Consider the following 27,058-nt stretch of genomic DNA (forward strand, 5'->3'; position numbering starts at 1 on the left):
AGAAGAGACAGAATCAGAAAATAATGCCTGTTGGGCTCATCAGACATTTCTCAGAAAAGATTAAACAGTGTCTTTTCCCCCACTGAATTCATTACGTCCTCTGGTTCTTGTCTTTATGGAAAAAGGCGCTTTATCAATTACTTAACACATGTCAGTTAACTGTTATTCAGCCTTGCTTGTGAAGACGATGCCTTTTTTGTAGGCTTCGGGTTTCCTTAGGCCAACGCAAAACCACCTCTCTAATTGATAGGGTCTCTTGCTTTTTTTTGTGGTCACTCACAGTACAGCATACTCTGAGCCTCTGCAGACCCAGCATCTCAAACTGGAGATGATCCTGGATAACGCAATCTACGTCATTTCTTCAGGCTGGGGTAAAGTACAGCACTAGTCAGATAGTCACATCTGTGCTTCAGGCCAGGAAATACACTCAATTTCTTTTTCTAATCAGGTTTTAAACATTGAATCAGTCTTTTCTCAGGAGTCACAGTGAAGTCAGCTCATGGACTGAATGAAGGCTAATGGGTTCACTTGATCAGAGGAAGTTATCAGTGGTTGGTGAAATGAAAACTGAAATATCTTTCATTTCATGGGGGGACTGTGGGTGAATAAATTCCCTCATTCATAAAATGAGAGGCTTGGGCTTTATACTTCCAGAGGTCCCTTCTGGCTCTTTACTTTAAAATCTCGCTCTGGGGCATCTGAGCTGTGAAGCGCTGACCCACAAACTATTAGACGCTGTGGAGGTAAGAGTTTGGGGTATCCTGGCTCTCAGGGAAGACCCTCAATAGCTGCTTGCACCCTTGAAAAGAGAAAAACAAATGGCAAATAATACAGCAACTGTGCAGAGCTTCCAACATCCAGCTGCTAAGGGTGACAGCCCACACAGTCACTGAGCATGAACAACCTGACCCACACTCACCTCCTCTTTTTCGTAGGAGGACTCCCAGGGTTCAGAGGATACCAGAGTTAAGCGAGAGAGGCAGGGGGCTTCCCAGGTGGCTCACAGGTTAAGAATTCAGCTGCCAATGCAGGAGACACGGGTTCGATCCAGGAAGACCCCCCATGGCTCGGAGCAACAAAGGTCATGTGCCACAATTACTGAGCCTGTGCTCTAGAGCCAGAAAGACAACTACTGAAGCCCAGGTGCCCGAGAGCTCCACAGCAAGAAACGCCATGGCAATGAGAAGCCTATACACTGCAACTAAGAGTAGACCCCACTCGCCACAACTAGAGAAAAGCCCGAGCAGCAGTGAAGACTCAGCATAGCCAGAAATACATAAATACTTTTTTAAAAAGAGAGAGAGAAAGAGATGCAGGGAAGAGACTAAGAGATCTAAAAGGAAAAAACATCTCTGGACAATTTCCCAATCATGGAGGGTGGGGTCAGGTAATAATGAGTACATGATGAATCCTCAGAGAACTTGAGGTCCCAGCATGTGGGGATTTACATTTCTGGTCATGCCTGGGCATCTTCTGGTAGGTCACAGGTTTAGTCCTTCTTTTCCATTACTACACACTCTCCTTCAGAGTCTCATCCAGTCTTCAGGTGTCAAATATCATCAGGCTGCGAACAACTCCCAAATTGATCCCAGACTCATCTAACTGTCTGGCTGACAGCTCCACTTTGATGCCTCATAAGGTCAGGTATGGATGTGAGAGTTGGACTGTGAAGAAAGCTGAGCACTGAAAAATTGATGCTTTTGAACTGTGGTGTTGGAAAAGACTGTTGAGAGTCCCTTGGACTACAAGGCGATCCAACCAGTCCATCCTAAAGGAGATCAGTCCTGGGTGTTCATTGGAAGGACTGATGCTGAAGCTGAAACTCCAGTACTTTGGCCATCTCATGTGAAGAGTTGACTCATTGGAAAAGATCCTGATGCTGGGAGGGATTGGGGGCAGGAGGAGAAGGGGACGACAGAGGATGAGATGGCTGGATGGCATCACTGACTCGATGGACATGAGTTTGAGTAAACTCCGGGAGTTGGTGATGGACATGGAGGCTGGCGTGCTGCGGTTCATGGGGTCACAAAGACTCGGACACGACTGAGCAACTGAACTGAACTGAACTGAAGGCACCTCCAACTTCAAGATCCAAAGAGAACTCCTGATTGTCTGCCTTCCACTTCTGAGTTTGGGGACCCCCTAGAATCTCCAGAGTCATGACTGATATCTTCCTTTTTCCTCATCCTCATAGCCATTTCAACTGTCAGCTCTGTGTCTGATGGAGACCCACCATCAGTGTCCACCATCACTGTGACCACTCAGATGTCAGCCACGGTCACCTCTCATGGGGATGACACCGAGCAACTCTTAATTACTCTCTTGACCACCACTCTTTCCCACCCTCCAGTCTATTTTCCATGCAGGAGTCAAAAGTTCCTTTTAAAATGTGGTTTGTATTATTCTATGAACCTGCTTAAGTTTCATCTAGCTTCCCACATACTTATAATGAAATCCAGTTTCATACCATGGTGTCCTGGACTGTGCACCATGGGACCCTCACCTGCCTCTTCACCTCACCCAGGCCCACACTTCCTTTTGCCGACGCACTGCACTCCCACCGGCCATGTCGATCTGGCAGCTTTAACCACACCTTAGAGCCTCTGCCCCACTGTTCCTCCTTTCCCCTACTCTTTGTGTAGCTGACGCTTTCTTCTCCAAGTTTCAGTGTTGATATGACTTAGAGAGACCTTTTCTGATCATCTGTCTAAAGGATGCCCACCTTCATTTCTATCTGTGATTGTGCTGTTTCTTTCTTAGCGTTTACTGGAACTTGAAATTATTTTATTAGTTAGTTAGTTACGGTTCTACAGCTTATCTAGATTCTAAACACTAAGGGGGCAGAGGTTACCTTCTTCCCTTTGTATTTCACACCCAGCACATGATAGGTGCTCAATAAATACTTATTGAGAAGTTAATGAATTAAAGAAGACCATTAGTGATTCACACTTGCCAGCTAGTTGTTAGGAAATCAATCTAATTAATCTAATCTGATTTGAGGCACACAATTTTTTTTTCCCTTCATCTCTGTGCAAGCAGAGATCCAGATGCAGAAAAGGGGGAAAAAACGCAGCCTCATTTCCTGAAACTAACTCTTAAAGGAATAGAAACGTCAGTTCCTTTTTAGGAGAGCATCTCAACAGTTTCCTTTTCCATCACTTCTCCCCTAAAACATTCTGATTTCATAGGGTATAGAACATGATTATTATAATTTATGTGAGCTGCTCTCCATTTTATAGTCAATTACACTGCAGCTCATAACATTTATATATATCATTAATATGTGTCAGATTGATTTTCTTGTAAGCTTTATTTAATTATAGCTCAGATAATACAGTTGTCCGTTTTTTAATTAGAAGAAACAATACGTCAACTGGAGAGATTATTATCCAACCATGCAAAATTATTATGTAAACAAATAGCACTAGAGTAACAAATGGCAATGTTTATGATTCACTGTAAGAGACAAAAGCAGAATACATAATTGCTCTGATTAGTAATTAAAACTATGTACACAAATGAACAAGTACTGTAGGGAACAAGGAGGGACACCTTTGTTTTCTAGCATAGTGAACTGATGCACAATTCTTTTAAAAAATTATTATTTCTTGGTGCAATATTAATTGTATTATAAAATCAGAGAAACACCAAATATAAATGTGATTGCTGGTGGGTAGCTGTAGTTATAGCACTGACTAGAAACACATGAGGTCTATCTGAAAAAAGTCTTGCTGTGACTATTCCTGCTTATTTGAACTGCCTAAAAACCATGCCCTTCTGTTTAATGCCTGTGGCTTTAGTGCCTGATTAAATCCTTCACTCAAACATTCATATCAGGAAACAACAGCAAGAATGAGCCTCTTTAAAATTATATTTCCTATTCATGCTCCATGTGGCTATCATATGAAAGTGTGTGGGTTAATCAAGGAGGAAGCAGGCAGGACAACACATTTAAAATAAATGCAATGAAAGAACTTACAGAGAACAAGGTGGATTAGTATGTTCTATGTGGAACCACTCCCAAGATACACCACTAAATTCATTCTCTTTAAAAAGTAGAAGAGAGTGCGTTATGTTATGATTTGTTAAAAACAAAATAGAACAGAAAAGAAAAGCAGAGAGGAGGACATATATTTTTATCTATAGAGAGAGCTTCATAAAGTATATGTTTGTATAAATAGGTATGTTATATATCTGTAATATGAATATGTAGGTCCTATATAGACAGTGAAGTTTTTAAGTAAAGGTAACTGGGAAGATAGATAAACCCTACATTGGGAATGATAGCTCCCTCCAGATAAGCGAATGAGAGGGTGAGATGTGAGCAAGGTTTGTGAGTGTGTGTTCAGTCGTGTCCAACTCTTTGTGACCCCATGGACTGTAGCCCACCAAGCTCCCCTGTCCATGGGGTTCTCCAGGCAAGAATAGTGGAATGGGTTGCAGAATATTGGAATGGGTTGCCATCTCCTTCTCCTGGGGATCTTCCCAACCCAGGGATTGAACCTGCATCTCCTGCTTGGCAGCTGGATTCTTTACCACTGAGCCACCTAGAAAGCCCCCAGGAGTTAGGTTTATTTTTCACTATATAGTCCTTCACAGCTGTTTAAATTTTTACCATGGACATATACTAGCTATGCAAGCAAATGATTTAGTCTCTGTTAATGAGAGTAGAGAGTTGATGGCCAACGAACCAAAATAACTGCATATGAAATAAATTATGTTAAAGATTTCATGAATAAATTTTACTAAATACACAATAAAAAATAAAGTAAATGCAGCTGGTATTATTATGTGCCATCTAAATCGTGTTCTGGGCATTTGTGAGGCACAATGTGGCAGAGATGCTCCAGAGAAACTCAAGATGTCACTATCCATATGAGCCTGCTCGGGCTGCCGTAACAAAATATCACCAAGTAGCTCAACCAGCAGATCTCACAGCTCTAGAGTCTGGAAGACCAAGATGCCAGCAGGTTTAAGGTTTCTCTTGAGGCCTCTTTCCTTGATTTGCAGATGGCTGCCTTCTTGTCATGGTTCTTTCCTTCTGAGGGTTCATCCCTGGTGTCTCTTTATAGAAGCCAATCTCTTTTTATAAAGACACAGTCAGATTGGATTACAACCCACCCCAACAACCTCATTTTAATTTTATTGCTTTTGGTAAAGGCCCTCTTTCCAGGTACAATGGCATTTTGAATGCTTCAGGATATGGATTTGAGGGAACACAGTTGAGTCCCCAGAGTCCCCCGGTGGCTCAGTAATAAAGAATCCACCTGCCAGTGCCGGAGATGCAAGAGACCTGGGTTCAGTCCCCAGGTGGGGAAGATCCCTGGAGAAGGAAATATCAACCCACTCCAGTATTCTTGCCTGGGAAATGCCATGGACAGAGGAGCCTGGCAGGCTATAGTCCATGGGGTCATAAAGAGTCAGACACCACTCAGCGACTAAACAATAACAATTGAGTCCACAGCACGGTCCTTGAGGAGTTTTCAATTGAGTCAGGGAGCTAAACCATACATGCTTGAAACAATGTTAAGGGTAGCAAACAATTAAATATCAAAGTGAATAATAACCTAGAAGCTAAGCAGTACAATTTTCTAAAGATTCCCAGGCACAAACTCTTTATTTTAAAAAAATAGAAATCAGAACATAGGAGGGGGAAAACAGCTCTTGTCTCAGGCACTGTGTGCAGGGCAAAGGTCTGCCTACACCGAGTCTAGGAAAACAATTAGTTCACTAGATTATAATATGGTTGGCATGTTATCAGAGCAACTCACTAATTCAATCATTTTAGTGGAAAGATATTACCCTCATGCTATTTGAAATTATCTAATAAGGAAGAGAAAATTAGGATTGTTGGAATGCTTTCTTTGTTACCAGTTAATTTACAAGAACAAGAGAGTAAACTCATACACACACAAATATTAGAATTCCTCCATTCAGGAGGAAGCCTTATAAATCATCCCTGTTAATCAATTCAGGTAGCAAATACTGAAGTGCGTGCCCCCACGAGGTGCTCAGGCCATTTCAGAGCTTGTGAACGATCAGAGAAGGGAACCACCAAGTCTTCCCTGATGGAGTGCTCAATCCAGCCAACTGGGACTTTCCGTTGGTTAAATGCTCAACTATTATATGAATACTCTGACCCATCTTCTTTCTTTGCTTCCTCTTACCCAGTTTCTCCTTTCTTTCTTTCCTCATTTTGGTCTCATTTTGTACACTTTTATATAGGTAAAAGAGCACATGGTCCAGAACCACAGCAAGGCAACTTGGTCCCTCACTTTCCAGATCTACACAGTATGATGGTGAAGCCATTATATGACCCACTAAATACAAGGGCTCCTAATGATATTCTGCTCAACTTACTCCACAGATATTTTGAGGGTTTGATTAGGCAATGCATGTAAAAACATTGTAGGAGCAGTGAGGCCCTCTTCAAATGTTGGCTATTACTACATTGGAGAATTAAACAAAATGAAGAATTAAAACAAAAGCCAGGTTCATTGGACTGGCCAACTGACCAGTCCGTTATAGCCATTGGGTATCTTGAGAGTACCAGAGCCAATAAGATGCTTTTGTTCCCCCAAATGGTGACTTACAATGAGGGAAAGCTTCACTGGTCAATATAGCAGGAGCACATATACACATGGTGGAACAAGGGGAATTTTGTTATCCTCTTGCTTTTTGTAAATCACTTAAATATCAGTGTTGACCCTTAGGTATTCTACAGAATGCCTTTTTTGAATGCATATCAAAAGAATATATCATGAAACAGAGCAAAATTATATTTTGGGTGCTCTGAATTCTAGGAATGCAGAAAGAGACCTAAGAAATGTTAAGTGCGTATCAGTTCCTCGAAATGATCCAACACTTGGGGCAGACAGATTACATAGGGGTTCAAACACACTTCAAAAGCAAAACAAATGGTGGTTGGTGTCCTGTGGTTGACTATACAGCTCTCCTTTCCATGATCACAGGCTAACAGCTGACTCATTCTGCCCTATTCTCTCCTAGGCAGCCACACCTGCTCCTGGACGCTGGCCCCTGTGACAGATGCCAGAGCAGTTGACTCTTCTGAGCAATTCTCCAGGCCACTGACCCAGGCTGGGTTTTCTCTGAAACACAGAAACCTAGGGAGGGAATCGAACAAAGGGAAGGAGAGGTTGCCAATTCCATTTTCTGAGTTTAATTCTCTGGAGGAAAAATGTCATAGGTTTATTTAAAAAAAAAAAAAGAAAGCAGCAATGTCAGACCTATTTTTGGATTAGCTGAGCTCTGTACATAGGTTGGTGGGTTTGTTCCTCCCTGCTCCCTTGACTTAACCTGGCAATCTAAGGAGCAAAATTTCACTCTGCCAGAACGGACAGCCTGATTTTCATTAGATCACCTATTTGTGTTGAATGAGAGGCGCTGGGAGCATTCCTCGGATGATGGATTTCCCAGGTACTTGCGGGACCGGAAGAAAGCTGGGAAAGGAGTGCAGGCCCATCACTCTGGTCAAGGTCTGTCCACCAGATCACACCAGCTTCACTAAGCCAAACCAGAGAGAATATCTGGAAAGCACTTAGGCAGCACAGAACTCCTTGCGGTCATCCTGTTCTTCGCTCCCCTGCCTTCAGTTCAGTTCAGTCGCTCAGTCATCTCCAACTCTTTGTGACCCCATGGACCGCAGCATGCCAGGCCTCCCTGTCCATCACCAACTCCCAGAACTTGCTCAAACTCATGTCCATCAAGCTGGTGATGCCATCCAACCATCTCATCCTCTGTCATTCCCTTCTCCTCCTGCCTTCAATCTTTCCCAGCATCAGGGTCTTTTCAAATGAGTCAGCACTTCACATCAGGTGGCTAAAGTATTGGAGTTTCAGCTTCAACATCAGTCCTTCCAATGAACACTCAGGACTGATCTCCTTTAGGATGGACTGGTTATATCTCCTTGCAGTCCAAGGGACTCTCAAGAGTCTTCTCCAACACCACAGTTCAAAAACATCAATTCTTTGGTGCTCAGCTTTCTTTATAGTCAAACTCTCACATCCATACATGACTACTGGAAAAACCATAGCCTTGACTAGATGGACCTTTGTTGGCAAAGTAATATCTCTGCTTATTAATATACTATCTAGGTTGGTCATAACTTTCCTTCCCAGGAGCAAGTTTCTTTTAATTTCATGGCTGCAATCACCATCTGCAATGATTTTGGAGCCTGAAATAATAAAGTCAGCCACTGTTTCCACTGTTTCCCTATCTATTTGCTATGAAGTAATGGGACCAGATGCCATGATCTTAGTTTTCTGAATGTTGAGCTTTAAGCCAACTTTTTCACTCTCCTCTTTAACTTTCATCTTTAGTCCTTCCAAGAAGGGGTAGGCTGATGGGAAACCGAGGGAAGCTGGCTGGAAACTGAGGAACCAGATCTGCTATGTGGAAGCATTTTATTAACATCTAGGCGGCGCTTCTCTGGGGATGGCTGTGCTCTCCTGACACTTTCTCAGGCTTCCACTAGGCAAACTCATAGATGGAGGTGGGAAGAGGGAAGAGATAGAGAAGCCACCTGCTCTGAGACACAGGGGTTTACGCCTCCGCGTCCTTTCTGCAGTGGGGTTTACCGTGCTATGAAGGAAAGAACGTGACCCCTGGGTGTCAGACAAGCCTGGGTTCAAATCCTGTTTCAGTCGCTGTTTTAATCAGCTTAGGCTCAATTACGCTGCAGTAACAAAACAAATCCAGAATCTTGGCGGCTGCCATAACAGAGGTTTACTTCTCACTCAGTCTACACATCCACTATAGGTCAGCCAAAGTTTTCATCTCAAGACCCAGGCTAAAGGAGCAACTTTATCAGTAGATTCAACGCTTGGTCATTCATCTCTATCACCATGGAAGACTACATAACCCCAGAACAGACACTTGGTGACTCGGTATAAAGGCAACCTTAAAAAGAGCCCCATGGAAAAAAAAAAAAAAAAAGAGCCCCATGGACCTTTTCATGTGGTTCTTAGAGGTTCAGTGGCCGAGGCCCTATCCTGATTCGCTGCCCTGCACCACTTTCTTCTAAAGCCTGCCTTGCTACCACACTGGTCCCCACCTTCTGGAAACCAGAGTCCTCCTTCTGACCTCTAGCCTGGGAGCTCCTGTCTTCCAGTCCTCTTAGATAAATTAAACAGCGCCACAGTTCTCCCAGCTGCCAGGGCATTCATTTTTGGCCTCCCCAGGTCCCCTCTGATACTCACTATCCACCCGTCTGGATTACTGCCTCTTGCCAGTTCATTTACCTTCCAAAGTCCCACCGGTATCTTAGGGCCATGAAAACACATTCTGACGGTCCAGAGCCAACCGCCCTTCAGTTCTGCAGCAGGTAGTAGCGGAGGCATTTTGTGGAGTACATGCGCAGTCATGTACTGCCACCAAAGCCAGCCCTGACTAACAGTCCGTAAATAGTTCCTCCAGGCACAGAACCAAAAGACATTTCCTTCAGCAGTTGGGGTCACCACAGTCGTACCTCCACAAAGTCTCAACTATAGTAGGCCAGTGATGGGGACAAAGGCAACAATAAACAAAAGCAAGCAGTCCACATCTATTACCAGTCTCAGGCTTCTGGCCCTTTCAAGGCTTTGTGATGATGATGATGGGGAGTCCATTATGAACATGTTTTTGTATTTTCAGAATTTCTTGTCACTACATGCTGAAGAGATGTTTTCTATTGCCCGAGAATTGGTAACCAGATAGTTTTACTTTCTAACACAACCGTCAATGGCTGGACCATCAATGGCTGGATCACACACTGCGTTCAGAGCCAAATAGGAGCCAAAACATCCCCTCCTACTCCCAAGCTTCATTCTTGCCTCTAGGTTTAATTGTTTTTTTCCTTTTATGCCTCTAGTTTATATAAGACTGGCAATTGAGAAAGAGAATGTGAAGTGTCCCATGGAGGGAGTTCACTGTTCACTGTGGGAGACTTCTTTCTTCCTTAACCAGGGGAGAGGACAGGAGCTTCCTTCTTATGTGTAGTAGTTAGTGTAATATTGGCTGCCATAACCAGTGAGCCCAAACTATAGAACAGCTCAAACACAATAGTCTATTTCTCACATCACAGTTCAAACCAGATGTTCTCATTTAGCAGAGAGCTCTTATCTACACATGATTCAGGGATTCTGACTTCTCCTATCATTTGGTTTTGCCATCATTTCCTGAGTCTTCATCATCATCTGCAACCAAGCATTGGAAGTGGAAAGAGTGCCTGGAGGGAGCAATTCTACTTCTTAAACGCTTCACTCCGGAAGTGTCCTGTATCACTTCTGCTCACCTTTCACCAGTGAGAGCCAGTCGCATAGGCAAACCTAGATGCAAAGCGGGTTGAGAAATGCAGTTCCTGATTGGGAATCTCTTTCCCAGAGACCTCTCTATTGTGGAAAAGAAACTCAGATTGGAGGAGACACCTACCCACAACCACACATCACCCAGTACCACGTGATGGAGAGAAGACTCCAAGGATATCTTTTTTTTTTTTTAAGAGACAGGATCCCTCTTTATTTTTTAATATTTGTTTATTTATTTATTTATTTTTATCTTGGCTGTGTCAGGTCTTAGTTGTGGCACTCAGGATCTTCACTGTGGCGCGGGGGCTTCTCTCTACTTGTGGCACACAGGCTCCTGCACACAGGCTTTAGTAGTTGTGGAGTGTAAGCTTAGTTGCCCCACAGCATTTGGGACCTTAGTTTCTGGACCAGGGCTCAAACCCATGTACCCTGCATTGAAAGGCAGATTCTTAACCACTGGACCACTAGGGAAGTCCTGGGAATCTTTCGCAGAAATTGGAGGTACTCGCAAGAAGTGGCACCTATCATCTCATCCCCATATGGATGCTCGCTGAGCAATGGAGTCTAAATTCTATTCAGACACTGCCTTCCAGGGAGAGCCAGAATGTGATGATAGAATTCTTAGGACAACTTGACATTCCATCGCTGATGGGGAGAGGAGATACTCCTGAATCTAGAGGCTGGTGCTGGCTTCTTGTATGGATATGTCTAAAGGAGGGTTGTCAGAATGAAAAAGAGCTATAATGTATCATGCTGTGTACAGAAATGACAGTTGAGACAGCCTCAATCCAAGCCCCCAGAACTCTCACAGGATGTGAACATACTTCAGTGGTTTTGATGACATCACGCAAAAGCAGAGAAGCTGTAGCAGGAGAGAGGAGTTATAGGGTTATCGAGGTAGCCACTGGGCCAGGTGAGGTGATACCCCATCAGAAGGGGAGGGTAAAGACCTGGACCACTTGCCAGACCAAAGGAGACCCATTTGTCTTTCACTGAGGGATTCTCAGTACTAGGGTGGAAAGGGAAGGGAAGCAGACAAAATTCGATACCACCCTCAAAAAACCTTGAATAGCGTCTGTGCAAAACCTCTGCATCAGCAGAGGCCACCAGCATCAAACAGAACCATATGAAAACTAAACGGTCCAGGGACATCTCCCTGCCACACACATGTGGCCAGGTATGTAAGATGACCCTCCTATACCATCTCTCCATCCAGCCCCCTACTGTCCAGGAGGATGGAGACCTAGAAAAGAAGAAGGCAGGACATGTGCACCTCCACTTCTCTACTTACAAAATCAGAGTCTGTCAGGCCTGTGTTGGAGGGAGGGGAGTGGATGAATTGTAATAGACTGTGAAATTGAACTGGACTTTGAATTAGCAATAGCGACAAGGAAGTTATGGAATCAGCTGAGATACTGTTAAGAAACAAGAAATGGAGGACTTATCAGAGCATAGTTTAAAGAGGTAATTGGAAAAAGTAAAACTGTTATACTCCACTGAATTAAATCTCCTCGATACACTGTTAAGCCTATTTATGAATCATTACCTGTTTGTACTTGGCTGTTTAAAGACTAATTTCTAATTTCAGGGGTAGAGTTAAAAGCAGGTTCTTTTTCCTTTAAATAGAGGGCATTAATTCAGGGAATTCAGGCTGGTAAGCAGAGGTAAAACCTAATCAAGCTTTAAATCTGCCTTACAGAGATTTCCCTGGTGGTCCAGTGGCTAAGACACCACTCTCCCAATGCAGGGGGCCAGATTCAATCCCTGGTCAGGTAACTAGATCCTACAGACCACAGCTGGAAGTTCACAGGCCACAAGTAAAGATCCTGCATGCCACAAAGAAGACTAAAGATTCCATGCGGCAGAATGAAGACCCAGCACACTATGGCCGATTCATATTGAGGTATGGCAAACCCATCACCATATTGTAAAGCAATTATCTTCCAATTAAAATAAATTAAATTAAAAATGTTTGAAAAAGAGATGAACTATGCCATGGCCTTGGCCCTGTCATTCAAAAGGGGGTGGGTTAGCAAAAAAAAAAAAAAAGCAAAAAACAAGACACAGCACAGCAAAATAAATAAATAAAATAAATATTTAGAAAATCTGCCTCCCTATCTCAATCCTAATTTGAGGGATTCCAAAAGAGTAGAAAGCTGTCAGCCAGGGAAGGGTAAAGTTTCTTCACATTCCAAGTAGGATTTCACACTTAAGGATGACAAAGAAGGGATGGAGTGATTCCAACTGTGATTTCCTAAGAAAATTAGATCTGCTTCCTCCAGACAGAGGAAAGGACAGCATGGGAGAGCTGCTCTCAGAAGATGTGATATGAAAGCATGGACTGGTGTGTCCTGTTACCTGAGATTTTCCTGGGGAGACAAGGCAGAGCCCTGAATCTTAGTTAATAGAGCAGCAAGGCCACATCTTCACTGATTGAGCCAATACATTGTTTCATCTGATATAATGTGTACTGAGCACCACAGTGTGGGGATATATCAGTGAACAGATGTATATCCTACCCTTATAGGGCTCAGAGAGACATCATAAACAGCGATCATATAGTATATGGTTTTTGAATCAAGTGAGGAAGTAGGCTGTGCAGTTATCTAGAAGAATATTCCAGAGGCTCTGAGGCAGGAGCTTGCCTGTGTTGTTTTTTCAGTTTGGGGATTTTGGGGTTTTCTATTTGTTTGTCCTGAAGAGCAGTGAAAAGGCCAGTGTGACTAGAGTAAGTGTGAGGGAAGGGGAATTTGGTAAGAGATATGGTCATAGAAGTAAAGGTAAGGCCCATCACAGGGGCTCTGGATTGTATTCTGCGTGAAACTGGGAGCCAGCAGAAATTTTTGAGCAGAGGAGTAACATGATCTGATGCTTAAAAAAGGATCATTCTGGCTACTTGAAGGATTTGGTGATAGATTCTACAGAGGGCAAGGGTGGGTGGCAGAAAACCCATTAGGAGGCTATGGCAAAATTCAGTTAAGAGAGAGTGGGGACTTAGGGTAGAAGAGTGAGAAATAACCAAATTTGTATATATATTGATGTACAACGTGATAGAAAGACAGAACTTGTGAATGACTATAAGATTTCCTGAGTGGGTAACTGGAATGCGGAGTTGCCAACAACTGATGCAGGAAGCCAGAGGAGCAGGCCTGGGGACTATATCAGGAGGTCAGCTTTGATCATGTTAAATCCGAAATGTCTATTAAACAGCAAGGAATAGAGTTGAGTTGACAACTGGCCATGTAAGTCTAGCATTTAGGAGAATGGTCCAGGCTAGAGATAGAAATTTGGAACTCATGGGAATATGGGTGGGTTTAAAACCCTGAAATTAGACGAGATCACCAGGGGCAGTCAGTGTAGACAGAGATGAAAAGGGGACCAAGGATTGCATAATGGGGCACTGAAATCTTAAGAGTTAAGGAAAAGAGGGAAAATCAATAAAAGAGATTGAGAAGGAGGGACCAGTGAATTATGAGAGTAACCAGTGTTGTGCAGGCAATTTTAACAACCACTTTAGTAGAAAAGAAAATTCTAGTGTGTAGTGTTTACCAATTTTCATGGAGTAAATACTCTCACCATAGACAATTTCCAATTGTGACCAACTACCAATGTGATATTAACCACTCATCATTACTGAAAATTTAACAGTCATCACCTCTTATGAACCAGTGTGAATCAGCTTCGTCATACCACTTACATGACTATTATGAACAACTATAAACCAATGTATTTGAAATTCTAGTTAAAGTGAATAACTTTCTTGCAATATATATAAAATATAGCACTTACATAGCTACTATGAACAACTATAAACCAATGTACTTGGAATCCTAAAGTGAATAACTTTTTTGCAATGTATATAAAATATAGCAAAGTTTACACAAGAATAGAAAATTTATGTAAATCAATCACTACTAGACAATTTATAATTACAGTCAAAGCTTTCTCTTTCCTCCCCCAAAATCATCACACCCAGATGGTTCTGGATAAGTTTTATAGAACTTTGAAGAACAGATAATCACTCTCTAACATAAGTTCTTTAAGAAGTAAAAAGGTAAAGCTATCAAACTAACTTCATTAGGATTGTATAACATTCATAAGAAAACTGTAAAAGGGCAAAATAAGATTTAAAAATTCAGGCTGGGTTTACTTTTTAATGTAGGTACAGAATTTAAAAGAAAATGTTAGTTATTTATTTGGGGACACTCCAGAAACAGATACTAAGATGAGGATTCATGGGCAATGATTTGCTTGGAAGGTGACTCTAGAAAATACCAGTAAGGGAGTAAGAACAAAAGAAACAAGTGCATTTTTCAAGCAAGTTATCATGATGAGCAACTTGTGTTTAATCCATTAGCTTAGACTGGAAGCCAATGGAGAACATGTCTCAGATTTACCCTTCCGAGGGGGCATAGAAGATAGGTCTTTTATCCTCTCAACTCCATCAGTTATTGGCTGAGGGCTGCCTCTGTCATGGGAAAAGTGTTAATTCTCTGGTGCTTGCAGCCTGACCTGGATACAGACAGAGGAGGTTCCAATGACTAGAGAAAACTCTCAGGCCAAGAGTCACAGATACCAGTAGTGGGCTCAGCATGCATGGAAATGGTTCATCCCATGTGGGTATGAGCAGGGCACAAATAGCATCTACTACTTCAGCTAACTGAATTGAATAGCATATTAAATATAATATTATGATCAAGAGAGTTTAAACACAATAACACAGAGAACATTAGAAAATCTATCAGTGTGATTTATACCACATGATTCCTCTATATGTGAAAACCCACACATCTCAGTAGATGCGTAAGAGGCATTCACTGAAGTCTAACAGCTACTTAGGACTTTTTAAAAAATCTTTTAAGAAAAGAACTTATTTAACTCCTTTTGGATCAACCTGCATACATAGATATATATTTCTTCAGCTGTTCTTTGCCAATAGGCCAGATGCCACACGAACAACTTAAATTCATTATTGCCTTGATTCTTGGTATCAAGCAGGTTTATAGTGAACTGCTGCCCTTATAAAGATATCTATGATAAGAATTATATACTCTTAAGCTAAGCAAATAACCAGAAATCTTTATCACTGTCATGCCACACCCAGAGTATATGCAATCCTTTCTGTTTTCGTGGGTTGTACTAACATTTAAATTAGAAAAAATAAAAAGTCTTTTAAACAATACCCCAAATCTGGCCATGTCTCACAAAATCTATCACTCCTATGTTGATACAAGTGATCATTATTGCTTATCTGGTATATAATCAAAGGGACAAGTCAAATCAGTAGGAAACAAATGTATTATTTAGAATAGGGCATTGGAAAAAATATCAATATGTAGAAAAAACTGAGTGGAATTCCCACATCTTACTATGTTTTTAAAGATGCTTTGTGTGGATTGATATTTAAATATAAAGGTAAATGCAAAGCAGTAGGCATAGATTTCAAATTCTGAGATTAGAAATAGAGCAAGAATGTTTGCTGCCATCCCTCCTATTGAGCATTGTACTGGAAGTCATAGCCAGTGCAATGCAAAAATAAATAAATAACATCTGGAAAAGAAAAATTAAACTATTGTTATTTGTACGTGACATGATAGTATAGGCAATCCACAGACACTAAACATTTAGAACTAATAAATTAATTCAGCACAGTTATGGGGTACCAAGTCAATATTTTAAAAATCAGTGGTATTTCTACATGTAAACAACAAAAAAAAAGAAAATATTTCAATTGCCTAGGAATAAATTTAACAAAAGATACACAAGGCCTCTATCAAAAACTCTAAAATATTACTGAGATAAATAAAAGATATCTAAATAAATGGAAGACTCCAGCATGTTGTGGGTTAGAATACTCCATGTTGTAAATCAATTGATCCTCCCTAAAACTAATCTCAATATTTAATACAATCCAAGTTGAAATTCTAAGTAGATTCTTTTAAAGAAATGAAAAGGATGATTCCAAAATTAATAAAGAAGTGCAAAGGGTCAAGAATAGGCAAAAATATTAGATAATTTTGAAAGGAAGTTCTTGAATAAATTCAAGACATATGAAGATATGGTTTTTAATAGAATGTAGTATTGAAGTGTTAAATAGATGAACGAGATATAATAGAGTCTAGAAACAGACCCCTAAATCTATGGACCTGAACTATAACATAGGTAGCAATGCAGAGTAGAGACAAAGGACAATCTTTTCAATGCTGAGTCAATTATTTACGTGAATGCTTTAAAAAATGGAATGACTCCTACTTTACCTTACACAGAAATCAATGCCAGATCAATTGAAGATCTATCTGGAGAAGGTAAAACATTAAAATTTAATGAAAATAATGTAGATTAATATGTTCATATTAGACATAGAGAAATATAAACAGATAAAAATGCACTAATAGCAAAGGAAATTATTTTAAAAATTGGATTAAAGTAAAAAACTTCTATTTATCAAAAGATGCCATCAAGAGAGTGAAAAAAAAAGTAAGTCACAGAATGGGAAAAGATTTTGTAATTCATGCAGTGAAAGTTTATAAAGAATTTCCATATATCAATAAAAAAAAGATAAACAACTTAGTAGAAAAGTCGGCAAGAGACTTCAAGAGACAATTTACAAGAGAAGTTATCCGAATGGTCAAATGAGGTCAATCTCATTAGTCATCAGAAAATACAAATTAATACTAAAATGAGATGCTGCAATACATTTCCTAGATGATTAAAACTTAACAGACTGATCATACTTAGTGCTAACAGAAATGTGGAGCAACCAAAACTCTCATATACCGCTGGTGGAAATGTAAATCAATACAACCACTATGGAAAATGTTCGGCATCATTTACTAATGCTAAGTACATAAGGCTGCATACTCTATGATCCAGCAATTCACTCCAAAATATATAACTATCAGAAATGCACATATATGTGCACTAAAGGTTATGTCCAAGAACATTCATGCACTACTGTTTATAATAGCACCAAACTAGGATCAACCCATATTCATGAATAAATCAACTGTCATACATTTACATAATAGAACACTATCCAGAAATTAAACAGAAGATTCAGTTCAATTGAGTCACTCAGTTGTGTCCAACCCCATGAACCGCAGCACGCCAGGCCTCCCTGTCCACCACCAACTCCCAGAGTCCACCCAAACCCATGTCCATTGAGTCGGTGATGCCATCCAATTATCTCATCCTCTGTCATCCGCTTCTCCTCCTGCCCTCAATCTTTCCCAGCATCAGGGTCTTTTCAAATGAGTCAGCTCTTCACATTAGGTGGCCCAAGTATTGGAGTCTCAGCTTTAACATCAGTCCTACCACTGAACACCCAGGACTGATCTCCTTTAGGATGGACTGGTTGAATCTCCTTGCAGTCCAAGGGACTCTCAAGAGTCTTCTCCAACACCACAGTTCAAAAGCATCAATTCTTCAGCACTCAGCTTTCTTTACAGTCCAACTCTCACATCCATACATGACGACTGGAAAAACCATAGCCTTGACTAGATGGACTTTTGTTGGCAAAGTAATGTCTCTGCTTTTCAATATGCTGTCTAGGTTGGTCATAACTTTCCTTCCAAGGAGTGTCTTTTAATTTCATGGCTGCAATCATCATTTGCAGTGATTTTGGAGCCCAGAAAAATAAAGTCAGCCACTGTTTCCACTGTTTCCCGATCTGTTTGCCATGAAATGATGGGACCGGATGCCATGATCTTAGTTTTCTGAATGTTGAGCTTTAAGCCAACTTTTTCACCCTCTTCTTTCACTTTCCTCAAGAGGCTCTTTAGTTCTTCTTCACTTTCTGCCATAAGGGTGGTGTCATCTGTATATCTGAGGTTATTGATATTTCTCCCAGCAATCTTGATTTCAGCCTGTGCTTCCTCCAGTCCAGCGTTTCTCATGATGTACTCTGCATATCAGTTAAACAAGCAGGGTGACAATATACAGCTTGACATAATCCTTTTCCTATTTGGAACCAGTCTGTTGTTCAATGTCCAGTTCTAACTGTTGCTTCCTGACCTGCATACAGGTTTCTCAAGAGGCAGGTCAGATGGTCAGGTATTCCCATCTCTTTCAGGATTTTCCACAGTTTATTGTGATCCACACTGTCAAAGGCTTTGGCGTAGTCAATAAAGCAGAAATAGATATTTTTCTGAAACGATTTTTCGATGATCCAGTGGATGTTGGCAATTTGATCTCTGGTTCCTCTGCCTTTTCTAAAACCAGCTTGAACATCTGGAAGTTCAAGGTTCGTGTATTGATGAAGTCTGGCTTGGAGAATTTTGAGCATTACTTTACTAGCGTGTGAGATGAGTGCAATTGTGTGGTAGTTTGAGCATTCTTTGGCATTGCCTTTCTTTGGGATTGGAATGAAAACTGACCTTTTCCAGTCCTGTGGTCCCTGCTGAGTTTTCCAAATTTGCTGGCATATTGACTGCAGCACTTTCACAGCATCATCTTTCAGGATTTGAAATAGCTCAGCTGGAATTCCATCACCTTCACTAGCTTTTGGTACAAATGTAATTGAAGTTTCAGACTGTGAATTTCAAATCATTATAACCAGGCTCAAACACATCTTTATTAATCAAAATAGGAACCATTACAATCAACTCATTTTGCCAATAAGAAGTAAGTTTGTTTATCCCTGTAGCATATCCTGTGCTTCAGGAGTCAACGAACTCTTGGAAAGCATTTTCAGGCCTCCTGCTGCCCATGGAAGTGTTTTCCCAGCAAAAAGCTGTTGAGATGCCTGAAGAAGTGATGGTCAGTTGGTGACAGGCCAGGTGAATATGGCAGATGAAGCAAAACTTCATAACCCCATTCATTCAACTTTTGAAGCATTGGTTATGCAACATGTGGTTGTGCAACATACATTCGGGTATTGTCATGGAGAAGAATTAGGTCCCTTCTGTTGAACAATACTAGATGCAGGTGCTGCAGTTTTCAGTGAATCTCATCTGTTTGCTGAACATACTTCTCAGACGTAATGCTTTCCCTGAGATTCAGAAAGTTGTAGCACGTTAGGACAGCAGACCACCAGTAACCATGACCTTTCTTGGTGCAAGTTTGGCTTTGAGAAGTGCTTTGGAGCTTCTTCTTGGTCCAGCCACTAAGTTGGACTTCGCCAGGTGCTGGATAAAATCAACTTTTTGCAGCATGTCACAATCCAATCAAGAAATGGTTTGTTGTTGTTGCACAGAATAAAAGATGACTCTTTGAAACGACAGCTTTTTTGATTTGTAATCAGCTCATGAGGAACCTACTTATTGAGTTTTTTCACCTTTCCAATTTGCTTCAAATGCCACATGACTGTAGAATGGTCAACACTGAGTTCTTTGGCAACTTCTCATGTAGCTGTAAGAGAATCAGCTTCAATGATAACACTCAACTGGTCGTTGTCAACTTCTGAGGGCCGGCCACTACCCTCCTCATCTTCAAGGCTCTCGTCTCCTTTGCAAAACTTCTTGAACCACCACTGCACTGTATGTTCGTTAGCAGTTCCTGGGCCAAATGTGTTGCTGATGGTGCAAGTTGTTTCCACTGCTTTATGACCCATTTTGAACTTGAATAAAAAAACACTCGAATTTACTTTTTGTCTAACATAATTTCTATATTCTAAAATAAATATAAAATAAACAGCAAGTAATAAGTCATTAGCAAAAAAAAAAAAATAAAGTGAGAACTGTACATTAAAATGATGCATAACATAACCACATTTATTTTAAAATGTATTCCAATATCAAATGGCAAAGCGCAACAATGCAAAACTGCAATTACTTTTGCACCAACCTAATATTACATTTAGAATGGACAAACAACAGGTCTTAAAGTATAGCACAGGGAACTACATTCAATATCCTGTGATAAACCATAATGGAAAAGAATATTAAAAAAGAATGTATATATGCATAATTGAGTCCGTTCCTCTACAGCAGAGACTGGCACAATGTTGTAAATCAACTACACTTCAATTAAAAAATTGAAAAAAAAAAGAAAGGGAGCAAAAGGAAGACATTCATAAAGTTTTATTTCTTATTTTGAAAGATTAACATAGGAGTATTCTGAGAAATCAATAAGCTGTACACTTATGATTTGGGCAAATTTTTATAACTATTTATATTCTAATTATAACTCAACCTAAATTTTTTTGTAAATTCAATTTTTTGATTCAAAAGATCTTTTGTAATGTCATTAAAAAGACACTACAGACAAAATTAACAAAATTCCAGGTGACTGGAAGATGTTTATAAAGTCCACAATGAACAATAGATTAATACCTAACGTAGACAAAGAATCCTGCAATACAAATAGGAAAGTGGTCAAATAACAATAGTAATTCATAGTAAAGGAAACTCAATTACTTAACAACTATGTAAAGAAATGTTCAACTTCACCAGCAATCAAGAAATTCAAGTAAAACAATAGAAAGATGTCACTTTATACACATCAGATGGGCAAAAATAGAAAAGCAGGTAATATTAAGTACTGATGAGGACATACAAGAACAGAAACCCTCTGATGCACTATTATTGGAAATTCAAACTAAGCAGCCAGTTTAAAGCAATCAAGCCTATAGAATATGTTTGTACTCGACAACTCTGTAACTGTACTCCTAGATGTATACTCACAGAAACTCCTATACAAGTGCACAAGAAAACATGTAAGTGAGTATTAATTGAAGTGTGATATGAAACAGTAAAAGTCAAACACCAGGGGTTTCTTAAATAAAATGCAGTAGATGCACAAGAAGGAAATCTATACAGGTATCTGATAGAATAAAATAGATCTGAAGTCTGCAATGGAAATGAAGCTCAAAACATAATTCTAAACTTTCAAATGAGATTTCTGATGAAATGCCATTTCTGTACATTGAAAACATACATTAAAAAATGCATTTTTATTTATAGACATTTGCGTAAATAGACATATGAGTAGTAAAATAGAAAGATATTCATAAATTAAGCAAGAGTGAGTGTCTTTTTTAAAAAGAGCTTTTATTTTGTATTGAAGTATAAACAACTAACAATGTTGTGATAGTTTCAGATGGACGGGTAAAGAGACTCAGCCATACATATACATGTATCCATTTAAGAGTGAATGTCTTTGAATCAAGATTGCCAGAAGAAATATCAATAACCTCAGATACACAGGTGACAACACCCTTATGGCAGAAAGCAAAGAACGAAAGAGCCTCTAATGAAAGTGAAAGAGGAGAGTGAAAATGTTGGTTTAAAACTCAACATTCAAAAAACTAAGATCACAGCATCTGGTCCCTCACTTCATGGCAAATAGTTGGGGAAACAATGGAAACAGTGAGAGACTTTTATTTGGGGAACTCCAAAATCACTGCAGATAGTGACTGTAGTCATGAAATTAAAAGACACTTGCTCCTTGGAAGTAAAGCTATGACCAACCTAGACAGCATATTAAAAAGCAAAGACATTACTTTGCCGACATAGGTCCACTAGCCAAAGCTATGGTTTTTCCAGTAGTCATGTATGGATGTGAGAACTGGACTATAAAAAAAAAAGCTGAGCACTGAAGAATTGATGCTTTTGAACTGTGGTGTTTGAGAAGACTCTGGAGAGTCCCTTGAACTGCAAGGAGATCAAACCAGTCAATCCTAAAGGAAATTAGTTCTAATATTTATTGGAAGGACTGATGCTGAAGCTGAAACTCCAATACATTGGCCAATGATGCAAAGAACTGACTCCTTGGAAAAGCCCCTGATGCTGGGCAAGATTGAAGGCAGGAGGAGAAGGGGATGACAGAGGATGAGATGGTTGGATGGCATCACCAACTCAATGGACATGAGTTTGAGCAAGCTCTGGGAGTTGGTGATGGACAGGGAAGCCTGGTGTGCTGCAGTACATAGGGTCACAAAAAGTCGGACACAACTGAACGACTGAACTGTCTTTGAATGAAGGAAGAAAGAAGGGTCAGTGTTATAGAAAGAGAGAAGAAAATATTGAAATGAAATATAAACAAAAGAAAGATTTTCTCTGAACCAGTGATGAGAATGAGGCATGAACTTGGGAGTAAGTATGATGAACTCAGTTCTGTACTCCAAAATGCAAGAGAAGAAAAAGAAATCCAAGAACAGTGGATAACCCATTTTGATGCTGCCTGGGTAGGAAATTTAGTGCCAAAGCCATAAAGGGCTCATTTCTGGCTTCCTAAGACTCTGCCATATACCTACTAGTCAGCTCTTTTCCCGGTAAGAATAAAAGAAATAAAAGTGCTCCAGCCCTACCTGCAATGAGACTGCATTGGCTCCTATTAAAAAATAATATATTCAGCTTCTCTGCCCACACACCCTCCCCAAGAGGAAAACAAACAGCTTACTGAGAATAGTAATAGTTAAGTTTAATAACTACCATTTATGAGGCACCTACTGTTTGTCAGGAACTGTACCTGCAGTTTCCATGTGTTATGCCTGTAAAGCTTCACTACAATTCTGCAAGCTGAGTTTCTTATTCCATTTCATATATTCACAAATCAGTGCTTAGAGATTTAATTGCCCCCCAAAACATAAAGCTGGTAAACAAATAAACTGAGCTTCCAAGTCCATCTGAAACTGACTGTGTTGCCTCCACACTGGTCTCAAGAAACAGATACAAGCCCTTCAGGACAAAATGTCTAGACATATGACTAAGGGATGGAACGCATTCCCATGTTTAAACACTCTTTTAAAAAGTGTGTCCCCAGAATTGGCACATTTAAATAGGCAGTCTTGACCACAACTCTGACAATAGCTGCTGGGAAAGTGGAATCAGGAATAGCTGCTGTACTGTGTTTTTCCAGACACTCACCCCCCCATCTGCCTACACACATCGATGGCACTTTCTCCATCAGGACACAGCGACAGAGAACACCTCCACTCACTGTACCACCCCCGCACTACTAGGGATTCCCTGGTAGCTCAGTTGGTAAAGAATCTGCCTGCAATGCAGGAGGACCCGGTTCGATTCCTGGGTCAGGAAGATCCGCTGGCGAAGGGATAGGCTACCCACTCCAGTATTCTTGGGCTTTCCTGGTAGCTCAGCTGGTAAAGAATCCACCTGCAATATGAGAGACCTGGGTTTGATCCCTGGGTTGGGAAGATCCCCTGGAGAAGTGAAAGGCTACCCATTCCAGTATTTTGGCCTAGAGAATTCCATGGACTGTATAGTCCATGGGGTTGCAAAGAGTCAGACACGACTGAGTGACTTTCACTTTCACACCAGTATGGTAAATCTTCCTTGGATCCAGTGAATCACAAAAGGAGTTGGACTATCAATGAACTGTGTTATCTCTCAATGATGGCTGTGTATGAACACTTCTGTCTCTAATAGTCAAAATGAAGTTCACCCACCTTCTGCCCAGCTTGACCTCTATCTAAATAAATAGCTTCATTCTTGCCCCTAGTTTCAGAAACCAGCATTATTTATATGATCTGTAACAGCAACAGGTGGTTTCCTAGGTGCAATGTCCTGCCATTCTAAGAACCACACCAAGTTTAAGAAAATGTCTTCAGGAGGTGACAGGGACTTATAAATACTGTCTGGAATAGTGTCTGATATTTTCTGCCTAACTAACCAACCCCTACTTTATTTCCAGGCCATCTCATGAAATGAAAGCCATAAACACTAACTATTGCTTTAGGTAATTCGCGATTCTTTTGGAGCTTTCCAATAACACCCACCATCAGTTCAGTCATGCAGTGAACTGTAATTTTCAGTGTACTTCTCCATCTCCTCTGTTAGAGTAAGCTCCTGGAAAGCAGATACTGTATCTTGTACCTCCTTATGCCTAGTAAATAGTGTATCATTGGGTATATAGAAGCTCTATAAGTGGCTGCTTAAATAAATGAGATCCAGAGTTTCATGATGAATTTAAGTAAACACCCAGAGGATGTACAAGGTTTTAAAACTAAAATCAAGGGCTACATTCCACAATCACTTCCTTGATCCTTTACTTCCTCCCCAACACCAAGCCTTCCCCACCTCATTCAATCAAGCCACCATCTTAAACTGAAAGAAGAGTCATAAAACAATTATTTTTATCCACTCAAAAATGTGATCTAGGAATTGAGCATGGCTGAGAAAATAGTGAAAGAGTAACTCAGTGGACCAGGTGGTAAAGGGGAATGATTTCACTCAAGGTAATGTCAACTCCCAAAATCAAAAAAGAAATCATAGGAATAATAATAATAATAAAGGAAGACACATACAAGTGTGCTCGGTAAAAACGTCAGAAGACTGTCCAAAGCCACAGGCACTGAAGTCAGAGTACAGAGTACAGATTCCAAGTTAGTAAGATGGAAGCAAGAGCAGACATAAGTGAATGTCATTATCTTTGAACATGGAGGCATAAAGGAGAGTACAAGTCACACAGTCTATTTGTGGATGCCAATCTATCTAGATAATTTAAGAGAAACAATGAAAATATGTCTTTTTCATTGAAAGGCATTATATTTTATACATAGCAGTGTTTACATGCCAATCCCAAACTCCCAATCTGACCCCCCGCCCCCAGATACTTGCCCCTTGGTAACCGTAAGTTCATTCTCTGTCTTAATGTAATTTTTTTCAGAAAAAGTATTCACAACTAACTCCTGGCATAAACACAGGCAATTTCTAATCAAAGCACTTAGTCATTTCTGCCATCACTTAGTACCTGCAGACATACCTTAACAGCAATTCAACTTCAACATGACCTAAGATATTTTAAGAACTGTTCACTTAGTTTTGCAATAGCACAGAAGTGCTCCCCTTTAAAATGATGTACTTTTCCATGAAAAATTTGTACTGAAGTGTTAAATGAATCATGAACTCTGATGCAGACTGTTTCAGAATAAAGCAATATGGAGAAGAAATTCTACTCATTTTTTCTGCAAACTCACAGTCTCTAATGAATGCTCTGATTTTTTTCAACTATTCCTCTGTGAAAATAAACAGATAGTATGGTCATTTAATTTAGTAGAATTCTATCTCATGAAACATCTCCATTGGAATAGAAAAAACATTTGCATGGACATATGGAAGCTTTGACATATCATTCATTTGAGTGGCCACAGCTTGCCATAGTGATATCAACTTTACTAACAAATTATTATACACTGAAGATGATCCTTTGAGTAATACATGCTACTATGTCTAACAAACATTTCACATGAGAGTAGTTTAAAAGATTTATATGTTAATTTTTCCTTCACATAAAAGAAGGCTCTAGGTAGAAGCCTGGGGCTGAACAGGTAATTCTATAGTCATAAAGGTCCTCCTCTCTCTCTGCCCTACCATCTCAACACATGGTCTCCATTCTCAAGACCACCTCCTGGTCCAAAATGGCAACCTGGGCTCCTGATTCAAGGTAGGGAGAAAGATAAAACAGAGAAAGACAAGAAAGTCACATAAGAACTATCAGCATACTTTTCAAAGAGATTTTTTTCAAAGGCCTTGTGGCAGAGTAGACTAAGTAGAGACTTTATCTGGCAATTTCCCAACCAGAATATAAAGGAGGTATTGTTACTAAGGAAAGACAAAGTGCATACCAAGTACATGAGAAGCCTCTGTTATTTGAATAAGGAAAATAGAGCTCAAAGTAGCTATCTTGCTTTCCCGATATTACACAGCTGATAAGGACAGATTCTAGACTAGGTTCTGAGCATCCATTCATTTCCTTCTTCTTTCTCTTAACAGAACTCTGATTTTTTTCATGTACCTATTCCTCCCACACATGGTGCCCTTGTATTCGGGCTGTCTCCATATTTAGCCCCAGAAGTGAGCTTGATTTGTTAAAGGGCAGCCCATCTTCCTTGCTATAATAGGACCATATTAGTCCATGATGTCAACCGGGTCAATTAAAGCAGAAAGAAATTTCCTAATGGTGTCCTGAAAAGTTATTTCTTGGTCTGGTCTTTTAGGGGTCACCAGCTTTTTCTCCCTTTTATACTTTTTCTCCCTTTTAGATCTCATTAGTAGACATGAGATCTAATTCTAGAGTAACCCCTCAATACCAGTATGAAGCTACCCTGCAGGAGAGAAGAACTAAGATAAAAGCAAAAAAAAAAAAAAAAGTAAATGGATTAAGTTAACATCGATTGTACCTACCTCTAGATTGTAGATAAATTTTCTTATTCTTTACAGTGATTTGAGGTTGGTAGTTCTTGTTGTCAGTCTGTCAGACACACCTGGTTTGACACTGATCTTGTTTGCCCACACTGTCCTAAAAGATTCTTTTTCTATAAGGAGAGCCATACTATTAACATCTTAGGGCCTGACAGTACTTTGAAAATGACATACAAAAGGTCATATGAGTAATAATATGTATTTCCTTGAATTTAGGCTACACCTAGTGATATTTTCACATTTAGTTACTCACTACAGTAACTATAATTAAGGCTCCATTTTCTCTGCTTTCAGAGAAAGCCATGTTGCATTCTCCTCTAAAGCCTGGTGCCATGGTAAGGGTCACAGCATGTCTTCTCTACCTCAACAATCACGTCAGTTTTGCTGCATGACACAGATCATGCATCTCTTGACTTCCCATTGCTCAAGTCTGAATACATTGCTTTCCAGCTCTTGCTGGTGCATATTTAAGGCAACAATCTAATCAGCCGAAATTGATGCTGCTACATTTGCTTCTGGGGGAGTGTCCATCACAAATACTACGGCAGCTGGAGTGAACATGCCATGACCAAAGTCCGCTAGCAAGTTAACATCGATCAATGACAGCTTTTCTGAAGTATACTCAAGTCATCTTTACTGATGGCTGTTTAC

This window comes from Odocoileus virginianus, chromosome 4, assembly GCF_023699985.2.
Source record: "Odocoileus virginianus isolate 20LAN1187 ecotype Illinois chromosome 4, Ovbor_1.2, whole genome shotgun sequence".
In the NCBI taxonomy this organism is placed as follows: domain Eukaryota; kingdom Metazoa; phylum Chordata; class Mammalia; order Artiodactyla; family Cervidae; genus Odocoileus; species Odocoileus virginianus.